At 36.5% G+C, this 11,134-nt stretch overlaps 1 long non-coding RNA gene across 1 annotated transcript; it reads right to left on the minus strand.

Annotated features, from left to right (window-relative positions):
• Positions 1-3,041: 3,041 nt before the first annotated feature.
• LOC132705738 (uncharacterized) lies at positions 3,042-9,978 on the minus strand. Its single transcript, XR_009619504.1, has 3 exons — positions 9,785-9,978; positions 9,634-9,705; positions 3,042-3,154 (listed from the first exon to the last, which is right to left on the minus strand). It is a non-coding gene; the product is annotated as an uncharacterized LOC132705738 (long non-coding RNA).
• Positions 9,979-11,134: the final 1,156 nt, after the last annotated feature.

The raw sequence follows: 11,134 nt of genomic DNA on the forward strand, positions 1-11,134 counted from the left end.
ATAACCGTAAAAATAGTTAATCACTTCAATAGAAGGGAGGTGCCGCATGGAACTACAGAAAAAAGCAAAATAAAAAGGAAAAAAATGGTATTGATTGGACACTAGATTAGTTTCAAGATGCTTCTTAAAGTCGGAAGCGGCCGAGCAGCACTTGATATCATTTGGAATGGAGTTGAAATATTTAGTGACGTCATAGCTGAAACAACACTGGTAGAGAGCGGTACGGTACCGCGGGACAGTATACAGATAATTATGACGAGTGGGAGCTCTGATAAATATCTGTGGATAGGGAATCTTGATGTGATCAAATATCCTAGTATTATAACAAAACCTTAGACAAGTGTTTTATAGTCTTTGTAGTCTTATCTGATCTTTGTTGAGAGGGCAGGTCAGCATACTACATTACAGTAAGACAAAAGAGAGATAAGAGAGTCGCATAACCTTAGTTTGATGTCTGTATTTAAAATATCTTTGAATATATAGAGAGTTCTTAGTTTCCTATAAGTTCTCTTGAACGAGCTAGCGGTTTTTCCAAAAAATAATATTTTAGTTTTCGCTGTATTTATGAGAAGAGCGTGGACACAAGAAGTGTTTGAAACAACTCGCAAATTAGAATTAATTTGGCTGTTGGTCAGCAGTGAGTTTTCAAACTTAAACGATAAATATAACTGCATAGCATTAGCATACTGATGAGATTTCAGATATTTTAAGTGATCAGCAAGATTCGCGGTCTAAATAGAAAATAATAAGGGGCGCAATATACTCCTCTGCGGAACCTCCCGAAATTGGTTAAAATGAGCCGCCTAAGGATACTCTCTGAGTTCGTTCCCTTTAAATAGCTTTGAATGAGACACATGGCCAACTTGCTAAGACCGAAGTAATGGGGTTTAGCGCAAAGAACATCGTGATTCAAGGAATCCAAGGTCTGGCTGTATTCTAGAAGTATAAGGCAGGTTTCCACTCCTTGGTCGCTGCTATGTTGAAGGGATAAGTTCGAACTGCAAGAAATATTCATTAAGCTCTTCATACATAAGCACTGATAATTATTGTGTTTTGGAATGGGAATCACATTATCGCGATTCCAGAGGTAGTTAACTTATTGGAAGTTATGAAGCTAATGACAAAAAAAGTTATGTGGTGAGTTATTTAATTTATCATTTTAATATCCATCTCATCACTACTCCGCGCATTTGTCTTTGTCTTATGGCTCTATCGACCTTCATTTCGTCCACAGGACAAAAGACAAACTCCCTCAGGTATACTTGTGCAAGTATATATTATTGCTTTTATCGATGTCAACATCCGTAATACTTTCAATAAATTATTAAAATCTTTTGCATTGCTTCCATTTTCAGGTTCACTATTGGGAGAACCGTTGATATTAATCTATTTTAAAGCGTTTGATATGATAAATCATGAAATTCTCGTCTCAGTATTACATTACATCGGATTCAGCGATATGTCTTGTGCGCTTATCTCGTCGTTTTTTTAACTGATAACATACAACGAGCTATGGTACTTGACGAATCAGCTTCGACTTCATTGCCTGTTAGAGGCAGTATCTTGGTCCCTCTACTATTTTCGATTTTCACGTGTGGTTGTATTAAAACACAATCATCTTTACTCAGATGACACTCTCTGTCTTTCCTTCTCTGAACAAATTGTCCATGAAACAAATATCTCTCTCTTAATTAAATACATTTTATTAAGCTTAACCCTAATAAATCATCAGAAATCACATTAGACCATATATCAGAAGGTCAGACTGGCTGACCATGTTTAATAGATATAAACTATTTTATATATATAAGCTATTTTATTGTTAAAATTATCAAATGAGAGTCTTTTTCATACCAAATTTATTAGTCAATAAGTATATTTCATTAATTGATTCTGGGCTTTAACAGTATCAAGCGCGCATTGCTAGATATCTGAATTTGTTAACATTTTACTACTCATTGCTAATACCGATATATTTCTATACATATATCCCAGCATGTATATTTTTTGTGTACATCGTATAAGCAACGAATTTATTATTTTTATTATAATTAAGTATTTGATCCAAAATTATGCTTTTATTTTTTTAAATGTCGCTACCAATTGACAAAATATAATTATTTTTATTATTATTGCGTTATACATTTATTTATTATTTATTTATTTATTTATTTAGCAGCACCGATATGTTGTTTACGCATACGCGCATGCACAACATGGCGGCGGACAGTACCACCCGTCAATTCGAGCGATCATTCTATCGTGAGGGGTGACAATTGTATCGTATTTACGGTCTTTATCTAGTAGTATTATGGTCCCGCCGAATTCGTGATTTTTGCAACATCTCGCACCCACTAAACCGAATCCGCCACGTTATAATTATGCAAAATCGAACATTTATCACGTACAAACCTTCCCAAATTGCAATATCCTCTTGTTAAATTTTATACGTTTACAAATCGATGTCCCTTCGGCCCGCGTGCGTTTCATAAAATAATACGTGACAAAACTTTGATAGTGGCATTTTGCATGCGTACACGTCAATGGCCGAATATGTTTTGTTTTAGAACGCAAAACGATATTTTTGAGGATATTAATACATTAACATTACATACATTAACAAAATTACAAAATTTATCTATCAATGCGGCATTTTTCCTCCCAATAGAATGAAAAATACACGTGCATATAACTGTTTGCATAATTAGAGTACAACATTTTGATTGGTTCAGAAGATCTAAATAATAGGCATAGAACGTAAAATTAGCAAACCCTAGAAGACATCGCATTCGAAGTAAGCAACCAGTTATGCTTCTGTGTTTGTTCCTTGTTTAAAAAAAAATATATTTATCGATACAGTTGGCTTTTGTTTTAATACTCAAGGGCAGAAATGAAAATATTTTTAATATTAGGCCAAATTTACTAGTGCTACTTAGATGTTTATGGCATACTAAGTTTTGGTCGGTAAGTTAGAGCGCGTTACCGGCCAGAGCCCGAAGTAAAGAATTTCTTGAAAAATTCAAACTACATGAACACATATTCCGGATCCATATATTGAAGTCAATTTGATTCTGATATGAAATATACGTTATTCAATTTCCAAAGTCATCTCCCTGGTATCGACGTAGGCGAAATAGATGTGGGACGCGAAGGGCTAAAATATAAAATATATTAGACCAAAATAGAAATCCAATTGAATAAAGAGGTTCGCATTTTATACAGTTTGTATTAAAACTCTAATCTGATCACTTATAACCAAAAACTTTTTGTTAAAATTTGGCAGCCTTTCAACCATACATTCAATTTTTCTTTGTGGGGACTTACCATTTTGATCGATAAAGTTTGTATTAAGATATGTTGGCATTTTGCACTCTGCTACACGTAAATTTTGGTTTGTTTTACATTCTATTGGATTAGGTGGAAGCATATAGCTATTAACCCAACCACGGTAAAAAATGATGATGTGTTTATGATATTCTTCTAAAGATAGGAATGTAAGTTAGGTCATGTTGGTTGTTGGATGCCGCAAGGTCTTGGTTAAGAACGAAATTTCTTTTCGTTGCTGCTTCATAAATTCCTGTATGATCAGGATTATGCAGGGTCCCTATATATTTAGTAGATATACGGACATAAGAATAAATTTTGCGAAAACATTTCAATTTTTTGAGTAGATTTTAAAACTTTGCACGAACTAGCATTAGGTATGTATTTAGCTACTTCCCTAAATTTGCTCTGAGGTTATAAAAGAATTTGTTGCAACAAATCAAAATTCTTCTCTACAACTGCGAAATTTCATAAAATGTATTGTTACTGTCATAAGGATGCACGTTTTGCATCAGTTCGAGGTGAGGAATGCCAAACAAGAATATTCATACAAATTTATTAGAAAAGTTAGCAGGAGTGAGACTCTGTAACTTGTATCATATTCCTAAGCGAAAGAGATGCGGACGCGAAAGGAAACCGTCGTTACATACCGAGGTTACTCCGTAAGCATTTCTCTAGACTTCATGGCTATCATTCGCCATTCGTTTCGTCGGTCGGGCACGGATAATTATACTCCTCTTGTTAAAAACATGGAAATAATAATGAAGAAAATCCCACCTAACCAAAAATCGTTTTCATTTTCTTTGTTACTTCGTTTTTGCACATTTAATTTAATTTAATTAAAATTAGCATAAAATATATAACAGAATAATCGCATTACAGGTAGGTATTTGTTATGTAAGCATTCTATCCTGAAACCTGTTAGGACATAAAAATTTTAAAAATTTGTGTCCATAATCCCCAACTTAAATTACAGATGTATCCTGTTTGGAGACATTTACTGCATAACGAGGAGAATCGATGGTTCTCAAATCAAAAAAATGCAAAAAAGTAATGAGAGATAGAATTCAAGAATTCAAGAATTGCGCCACAACTGTCTAATGATTGGATCTGTTTTCACCAAACTGTCAACAACTGTCTAATCATTCGAACTGTTTCCTCCAAACTGAACAAGGAAATCCTCAAATTAAAAGAGCTTTTATGGAAAAAGGTGGATTCCGAGCAATTATTAGCTGTATAGATAGGACTCATATAGCAATCATCACACCACATTTTCATGTGGATGCTACGTCAGCAGAAAAGGATTTCATCCCAAAAGCATTTATATGGCGTGCTTTGGCGATTGGAAACTCATTATGCTGCATGAAAGCTCTACATATTTTTATTTTTCGCTCTTCACTATGTATGTATGTATATATCAATCATTTTTTTTGAACGAATATGATAAGAAGGTTGCATTCTTCAGCACTTAATTTATTGTTATGCCAGCCTATGTATTTCGAGGTATATTTTAATTATATTTGTTTCCTTCAGTCGAGGATAAAGGATTATATTTTTTAACTTGTGACAAACCCGAAGTACTGTGGAAAGATGTATTGATGTTCTTAAAAATCGATTTAAATGCATAATGGGGGTCGCAAACTATGTTATACTCCTCAGAAAGTTGACAGAATTATTTATGCATCTGCGGTTTTACTTTTTTTTAGACAATAAAATAATCTGGACGCATACGTTGTAGCATTTTTATTATCATTTTTTAATTACCCACAAAAACACATCAGAAGGAAACTATTTATATGAAACAAATATTAGCACAGACAATAAAACTACAATATTGCAGGAACAGGAACTAATTTAACGTTTTACATAACACAAAACCATTACGTAATAGTATTGGGTTGTTCGGAAAGTCATTTCGTTTTTTTTGGGGAACATGAAAGACAGTTTTCGTATAATGAATAAATATTTTATTAAATTATATATTGGCCATTCTGGTCCAACACCTTTTGCCATCTTTCTGGCAGTACCATAATTCCCCTCTCATAAAAGTTTTGGTCCTTGCTGGCAAAAAACTGGTTCAGGTGGTTTTTGACATCTTCATTTGAGGTAAAGGTTTTGCCATCCAAAAAATTTTGCAGGGACCGGAACAAATAGTAGTCGGAAGGCGCCAGATCTGGAGAATATGGTGGATGTTGCAGTACGTCCCATTCAAGCTGTAAAAGTTCTTGGCGAGTGACCAAACTTGTGTGGTCTCGCATTATCCTGGTGGAACACTACACCCTTCCTGTTGATTAATTCGGGCCTCTCCTCTTTAAGTGAATCATTCAATTTGTCCAGTTGATGACAATAGATTTCTGAATTAATCGTTGTATTGTCCGGCAAAAGCTCAAAAAAACGATTCCTTTGACATCCCACCAAACAGAGAGCATCACCTTTTTTTGGTGAATGTTGGCTTTTGACACACTTTGAGCCGGTTCATCTTTTCTGCTCCATGACCTCTTGCGTTTAACATTGTTGTATACAACCCATTTTTCGTCCCCAGTAATAATCCGCTTCAAAAATGGATCATTTTCTTGACGTTTGAGGAGCGAATCACACACGTCAACGCGACGACACAAATTTCGCTCCGTAAGGACATGGGGCACCCACACATCGAGCTTTGAGGTTAAGCCCATGCATTTCAAATGGCCATAAACAGTCGAATTCGACAAATTTAATCTCTCACCGATCTCTCGTGTGGTTATTCGCCGATTTGCATCAACTAATGCCTTTATCGCATCTTTGTCAGCTTCGACCGGCCTTCCAGACCGTGGTGCATCTTCGACATCAAAATTGCCGGATCGAAATTTTGCAAACCAGTTCTGGCACTGGCGTACTGTTAACACGCCTTCTCCATACACATCCGTCAATTTTTTTCTCGCTTGGACAGCATTTTTACCTTTTCTGAAGTAAAAAAGTAAAATATGACGAAAATGCCGCTTATTGCTCTCCATATTTAAAAGGGCACCAACCAAAAACTACTGCGTAGAATTAATAGAACTTTTTCACACACAAGCCTTGCAATATCAGCCCTCAAGACATATAATGGTTATGCGGCTTAAGTGTGAAGTTGGTTTCGAAAAAACGTAATTAAGTCCTCTGACGGGAAAAAACGAAATGACTTTCCGAACAACCTTATATATGCAGACACTTTTAAATTTAAAAAAATATTTTGACTCCAACCTGTTCAGTAATTGTGAAGACAAATCATTGTGTCTTTCTTAATTTTGACATAATTCGAATCAAATATAAACACGTACAACGGATGCGATTTTTAGAGAGAACCTCTTAGCGATCTTTTGCCTTGAAGTTCGGAAATACGTTCGGCTCCACCGTACGTAGCCGAAAGCGCTTGCAGAGTTTAAAAATGCTCCATTACCGAAATGTTCTCTCCGTCTTCACATAAAACGAATTACAGAGCCCCACCCCAGGGGACTTTAACTTAGGTGAAAGCAAAAATCGTCCGTTTATGCATTTTCATATTCACAATAAATATAAAACATTTTGTAGACTCTTTTGCATTTTTAAATTTAGAAAAACAATAATTGGACCCTTCTGATCTTGAAAAAACACCAATTTCCACGCCTCTATTTAAAACCAAATTTAAATTTCTTTTATAAATATTCAACCAGTCTCTACATATACGTTTTGGCGAGGCGGACATATTTTTTTAATCCCGCCGGGCCCGGAATAAACAAACGTATTAATTCCGAAATATTATCCCTTAATGCAACAAATGCGTGGCATTTTTTAACGTCAGAATTAAAATGGTATTAAAAAGTCAGAATGACGTGATGTAATAAATTCGTATGGTGGACCCGTAAGCCTGAAAAATGCGGAATAAAACCTGGATTAAACGATTGATTACAGACCAAGTGAACTACGATTATTAATCGCGATCGTATCAGTCTTTCGACTTGGATTTTTTATCGGAAAATTGCCCCCAGAAACACAATTTTCTCGGGGAACGCATTCCGAATATAATTACCCATTCGGCTTATGAATATCGCACGGGCACACACTCAGGTAGTCAAATTTCAATCGGGACATGCCCGACAGGGTTTTGCGATAATATCGCACAAGATTCCTAAATAAAGAGAAAAAAAAACAACCTCGCTCTAATTTTGATGAGCATGTATCGAAACAGATTTTTAAAGAAGGTTTTTTATACTCTCCGTCTAAACCACAACATTTCTGTCCAAATTGCATGCCTGGGAATTTTTACCATCACGAACGAAGGTGATGTATGGTTCGAAGTTTTTGATTTTTTTTTGGATGTCTGTTTAATATAACATGCGCTAAAGACCAGACGTTTGCGGTTTTATCGGCTTCAGTGTGTGTTGTTATGTAATAACAGGGTACATGGTTGAAAGTCTAAAAGATAAGGTAACATAGACTCGGAAGGTTCGACCGAAACCTCTTATTTCGTCCTACTTGAGGAAATGGTGACACCATTCGATGACCATCGTGACTGACTTCTCATAAGTGAGGCTTGCGATGAGTGGCCTAACCATCTGTTACGAGAACTTACTATTGGTCGCTTTCCTTCCATTTGGTTCTCGATAATTTGTTTGTCATTTTACAACTAACACTCTATGTATCCTAACTAAATGTAACCAAAACTAACCAATCCCAAGACATGCATCAAACCCAACTAAACCATATACATACTAAGAAGTTTCAAACAGTTCATTTTAAAAAACAGACAGAATCGTAATTATAGTTTTCATTGTAGCGAACAGTATTTAAGAAAAACACCACCAAATAATAAGACGTTAACATCAACGAAACAATTGCTACTGTTAAAGATGAAAATGTTTCATTTTGGCTTGAGTTTAAGACCCTACAAACTCATATCAGAAAAACTGTAAAAAATGTAAACAAAAAAGTTGAAAAAAAACACAAAATCTGTTAGTTCGTGAACTACCTCTACATCATGTTACTCTACATCTCACTGGGTTTGCCTATGCTGATTGATAATACAGGCAGTTGTGACGTGTCATTTCAAAACTCACTTTGAACCAATAGAAGTGATCAACGTGGCCGCCGATATTTCGTCAATTTCATAGCGAAAACACTATATTATCAAATACCTTTGAAAATATGCGATATCTTTAAAGAATTCTAATTACTACTAATTATTACTAATTACGGGACAATACAAGACCCCTTTCTCAGGTTGATTGCATAAGATTCACGATCAAACGGTAATAACGAACTCTTAAATTATGTAGGAAAGCTGGTCGGCTAGTTAGTGTGACATCAAAGCTGAAACCTCTGTGTACGTGTAAAATCCGGAGAAACTTTAATTTAATAACCCCCATCAAAGCGCAACTTTCCGGAGCCGGTAAAACTACTTACACGTCGCAGCTGCGACTTCCTAAAATTTCAAAGTTACTTTTCGAAAGTTCTTTAGGACCACGCGACCCCGGCGCGACCTCACGTCGACTCTAAACTAGAGTCGCTTTAGCATTTCGAGTTTCACCTGGAATACTAAGCGCGACGTCTGGTGTGTCGTAAGACAGGGGCGGGTGTTGTGGGATTACTTTAGCAATAATACGGGATTAGATTGCTTTTAGAATGTTTAGCAGCGCTTTTTCGAGAGCGGTAAAAAATGTGGATGTGTGGAGGGTAAACTCACGATAATAATTTTCCATTATAATAAAAATGTACCATAATTTGATCAAGGTGTATTTTTGATCCCGAACTTTCTTTCGTCGACGTTAGACTTTAACCTATTTCACTCTTTCAAAATTAACTGGTGCTGCCTCTTGTTTCTTTTCATTTTGTAATATCTGGTATGCTTCGTGTGCTAATTGTTAATTTCGAGGAACTCATTCCACAGACCGCAAATTTGTAAAGGTCACAGTTAATCGCAAACTCGCGCAGTTACGCTTCTGGTTTGGACGTACATTACGTCAGGTTTTAACATTTTACCTTTCTGTACACGACACCAACCGTATCATACATATTGGACGGACCGTGCAACCGGAATAGTTAAACAGATACGTATAACAGCGCACTGTAAACGTCTCATATTTTCGTTGTTATTGTGCTGCAACGTTCAAACGGAGTAAATAAAATAAATAGATAATGGCAAAGTGGAGAGGAGAGTAACGCGCGGAATTGAAATTTATAGTTACTGAGATGTTAAAAGTAAACGATTTTAATAAAATTCTATGTTGACGGCTTATGCGGTGGGAACTAATGTTCTACATCTGATGCCATTTACAAGATAAGTTACGTTATGATAGTCTGGTTAAAACTCACCTGGTGTTTTACTTTTATGCTTGTTACGTCAAGTTTAGTATGGCAGTCACCACGAGGGAACGTCGAACAAGTCTTTGAACATGATGGTCATTAGTTAAAGCGAGTAATATAAGTTAGTAATTTTAAGGTAACATTTACAAGCAAAAATTACCAGTTGCGTCTGTTCTTGTAACTGCAACCCAATTTATGGTGGGCGCGTTTTGCTTGGTTTTGGGAACAAACATGACACTTGCTGATGACAAGGCTGTATGTAAACGTAGACGACGAGTGCAAAAATATCTTCGGAAAAGGTTAAAAGAAGTCTGTAATATGTGTTCTTGACTTTCTCATCATTTCGGACCTAACCACAAGAAAGCACTGACAGCGAGTGACTCTTCTTGTCATGTTAACGTTTGGTGGTTTGGATTAATAATGGATGTTTTTTTTTCGATGTATAGAACTTTAGTTTGGCATTACTGTTCAAGATGGGGACCGATTTAGCAGCTGTCAGATGATTTATTCTCAGTTTGGTTTGGCAATTCATCATGAGTAGACTCACGCCTGGACAACGCTTGCAAAGAGTGCAATTTTATTTTGAAAAAAATGGTTCCGTGCGGAATACGTATCGCGCACTACGTCCATTTTATCGTCAACAAAATAGTCCATCAGTTAATTCGATTAACGATGGAACGTTTTCGCACCACGTTTATTCTTATTGATAACTCGCGTCCCCAGAGACGCCGTACGGTGCGTACAGAAGAAGCTATTGCTGCTGTAGAGCGTAGCATTGAGGAAGACCCCAATGAGTCCATCCGCCATCGAGCACAGGAGTTGGATCTGTGTCCATCCACTTTATGGAAGATTTTGCGGAAGGATCTTGGTTTACGTGCTTACAAAATCCAACTCGTGCAAGAATTGAAGCCAAACGATCATCAAGTAAGGCGTAGATTCGTCGAATGGGCCCAAAACGAGATTACCGTTGTTGCCGATTTTCATAAGCGAATTTTGTTTAGCGATGAAGCGCACTTCTGGATGAATGGCTACGTCAACAAACAAAACTGCCGCATTTGGAGCGAAGGTAATCCTCAAGTGTATGTCGAAATACCGTTACATCAAGAAAAACTGACTGTTTGGTGCGCTTTATGGACTGGTGGAATCATTGGTCCGTACTTCTTCAAAAACGATGATGGCCAGAACGTTACAGTCAATGGTGATCGGTATAGAGCTATGATTACTAACTCTTTCATTCCTGAATTGAATAACCATGATGTCCAAGAGATGTGGTTTCAACAAGACGTCACACAGATCGTGCCACAATCGATTTAGTGAAAGACACGTTTGGTGACCGCCTAATTTCACGTTTTGGACCTGTGAATTGGCGTCCAAGATCTTGTGATTTAACACCGCTAGACTACTTTCTGTGGGGCTATGTAAAGTCATTGGTCTATGCGAAAAAGCTACAAACGCTTGACTATTTGGAAGACAACATTCGCCGTGTTATTTCCGATATACGGCCACAAAT

The sequence above is a fragment of the Cylas formicarius genome, unplaced genomic scaffold (assembly GCF_029955315.1).
Source record: "Cylas formicarius isolate icCylForm1 unplaced genomic scaffold, icCylForm1.1 PGA_scaffold_7__23_contigs__length_41026272, whole genome shotgun sequence".
Classification (NCBI taxonomy): Eukaryota; Metazoa; Arthropoda; class Insecta; order Coleoptera; family Brentidae; genus Cylas; species Cylas formicarius.